Genomic DNA, 3545 nt, shown 5'->3' with positions numbered 1-3545 from the left:
GGGTTTCGGCCCAGCATCATGAATAAATGACGTTTTTTATAGAGGGCCCTGGTCTGAAGAGTGGGTACCAGAGGCTGGGGCGGCGAAGGGAGATGACGATCAACACGCGGGGCGCAGGGGTCGGAGGGACGACTTCTGGGGTCCGGTGGCTCTGTAGGGTCGCCGTGTTGGCAAGGATCATTCATTTCAAAATGGGCAGCAGGGAGGATCCGGAAGGTCCCATCTCAAAGAAACGAAGTGTGGGAGGCGACGGGCATGGCGGTCACACGTGTACACAGCCGCACGTGTCCTGAAATGTCCCCGGGCCCCAATCGTGTGAGACGATCTCGATCAAAGGTCTTTTTAAAAAGAGAAGACGTCACAGAGACGTTCATACTCCTACCTGGTGACTGGTCTGGCATGACTGCAGGCTTGGCCCGCACGGCGGAGCAGATGGTGGATGTGGAACAGCACTGGAGTGCGTTCAGAAGGACTCCAGCAGGTGACCAGGACCATCCAGTGCGACTTGGAGCCCTGAACTCACGAGAGCCCAGACCACGGGGGTGCGGGCAGGGGCTCGGGTGCTTCGCGGAGATGACCTCCGCCTGAGCCGCCAGGCCAGCAGCGACACGGCAGCAGGAGGCGGGTTCGTCAGAAGGCCCTTCCCTGCTTTGTCCAGCTTCTGAATTTTCGCAACGAGCCTTACTGCAGCTTTATGATTTCACAAGTGACAGCTTGTGTCGCTCTCCTGAGAGGCACTTGTTGCAAAGCCACATGCTGCCAGGTGTGGCCTCGGACCCGGACCCCTGTGCCATGCACGGCCCCAGAGCTGGACCCCTGCGTCAGTTGTGACCTTCGGCCAGACTCCTCCCCCAGTCATGGCCACAGGCTGGACGCCTGCGCCAGGCGTGGCTCAGAGCCAGACCCTTCCGCCGGGTGGCCTCGCTGCTGGACCTTTCTTTAAGGGGCAGGAATTAAGCGGCGTGTGTCACTTCTTGCCCCACATTGTCTGGACCACAGAGACACATGTTGCCCCTTGATGCTGAAGCTGTTCTTATCTTTCTCATCAAGTGCTCTCTATAAGACTTTGTGAAATTTTGGCAAAACCCACGCAGCACTGCTCAGTGGCAGCAAGTGCAGCCCGCTGTGGCCTGTCCACACAGCCTCTCCGCTTCCTGAACGGGAACTCTGGGCGCCGCTCTCCACCCTCCCTGGCCCCTGGCAACGCCCCCTGTCCGTGTCTGTGAGCGGGGCCTTTCTGGCCCCTCCTGTGGGGGACCCCACTGCACTCGGTCTCTGCGCAACTGTCTGAACGCTTTCTGAGGACAAGCTCCGAGGCCGACGTGCTCTCCTCTGACCACGACACTCATTTGCTTGTCCATGGACTATCACTGGGCACCCGTGGCATGTGGGCCCGGGGCCAGACCCGGCTCAGTGGTGCTCAAGAGGCACATGTGGTCTCTGAGTCACACGTAGTGGGAACGGCAGGAGAGACCCCTCACGTGTGGGGGCCGAGGCCCTGGGCCTCGTGCAAGGATCCTTGTTGGTAGCAGGAGTGAGCGTGGTTCTGGAGGGGCCGAGGAGGGGCCTGTGGGTCCAGAGACTGAGGAGGGAGGGGCCTTTTCTCAGTGCATGTTCATAGGTGCCTGCAGGGACTGTGGGGGCAGCCTGGCCCGGGGACAGCTGGCTGGAGTGCATTCCAGGTACAGTGCAGAGCTGGAGGGCTGCCTTCCATGGCCTGAAAGGTGGAAGCAGGGCCAGGCCATGGCCAAGTGCACGGTGAGGCGTGGCCAAGTGCATGGAGAGGCGTGGCCAAGTGCATGGAGAGGCGTGGCCAAGTGCACGGTGGAGGCTGAGGGAGAGCCACCAAAGGTGACACAGGGCACTAACCTCACCTGCATGACCTGTAGGATCAGGACTCGGAGCCCGTTTCCCAGACAAGGCTGAGGCCCGGAGGGACACACGCCCCTGGGCATGGCCACGCCTGCGGCCCCCTTCCCCCATCCCATGTCTGGGTGCAGCTGGGTGGTGGCAGATTGTCACCTTCGATCTGTAGGAGTAGAGACTGGGGCTCTGGGATGAGAGGCCACCTGCTTCGTTCTGGTGAATGAAGACTGAACTGACGGTCGGCTGAGCAGATGAAAAGAGAAAAAGGTCCCACTGCTCCTCTGGCAGGTCCCAGCGAGGGGACTACTCATGGCTCCTGGGCCCTGGACGAGGGGGGCCTAAGGGGGCAGGCAGGGAGCAGGTCCCCAAAGGTGGAACGGTGATTCTGATCTCTCCATGGAGGTGCTTCTTGAGCCTCCGTCCTGAGCCTCTCCTTGACCTCATTTCTTGTAACTGAAGTGCTACATCCTGCCTTCCTTTCTGTAACTGCATGAATATTCTCTGTATCTCTCAAGAAATCTTTATGACCACAAGTTTTTGAGGTCTGAATAATTGTCTGCTGAGTAAATGGATCATGGTGCGTTAAAAGCTCCCTGCATAACCAACCGCGTAGGTGGTCCCCACGTTTCTAGATGCACAAGGAACAGATGTGATTAAGTAATGAGAAGCTCCCTGCGAGGGTGTTTCCTGAGGACTGATCTCAGGGCGGCTTCAGGGGCCTGAGTTCCCTCCACAGCTCCCAGGCTGGCTCTGGGCACATGGAGGGGACCAGGAGCACAACAGGGATGGCAGCTGCCTCTGTGCTTGTAAGTGAGCTTGTCCCTTCTGTCCCAAGCAGCACGGGCTTGGATGGGGTGCAGGGTGCTGCGGGTGGAGGGGCGCCCTACATAGCTCCCCACAATAAAGGTGCAGGTGTGCAGGTGGGACCCAGTGGCATCTGCTGGCCTGGTGCCCCCTGGCCCTGCTCCGCAGGCACCTGCCCTCCTGGAGAGACCTCGGCCCCTCCCTGGCCGCGCGCTGTGACTCCTTCGGGAGTGTCCAGGGTACAGGGGATTCTTCTGATCGTTTTAATCTGATGCCGTTTGAATCTGTAACTGTCAGGGCGAACCCAGGATGTGAGGAGAGAGGCTGTGGCAGGCCTGCGGTCGCTGTGATCGTGCCGGAATCAGACAACGGCTGCCCTGGCAGGCACGCCGAGGCACGTGTCAGGTGGAAGGAGCACACGGGTGGACAGGGAGACTGGCCCTGGGAGCCTAGGCCAGCACTGGCCCCGCCTCCTGTCGGCTGGTGGCCCTCTGCTGCACTCTCCTCAAAGATGCCGAAACGCAGCCCCATGGGGAGCGGCTGTGGGCCCCGCTGGCCTCTCCAGGATGGGCGGGCCTCGGCCTTGGCCAGGGCGCGAGAGCTTCCCGGAAGGGCTTCCCACCCCAACGTTTTCCTGGCCACCCACCTTCTGTGGCCGTCACCTTACTGCAGCGGCTGAGCAGCAGCACGCGTCCCCAGCCAGCCCAGCACATCCTGAGAAACAGCTGCAGACCCTGCTCCCGGGGGGCCTGAGGCACCACGGCTGGTGAACAGGGCTCCTGCCCCAACATGCGGACCCCGGGGGCTCTGGAAGGAAGACTTCTCGGATGGCTCCCGGCTCTGTCACTGCGGGTCCCGCAGATCAAGCCACCCTG

The sequence above is a fragment of the Sciurus vulgaris genome (genome assembly GCF_902686455.1).
Source record: "Sciurus vulgaris genome assembly, chromosome: 14".
Taxonomy (NCBI): Eukaryota; Metazoa; Chordata; class Mammalia; order Rodentia; family Sciuridae; genus Sciurus; species Sciurus vulgaris.
The sequence above is the reverse complement of the archived record's forward strand: the minus strand, read 5'-3'. Positions refer to the sequence as shown.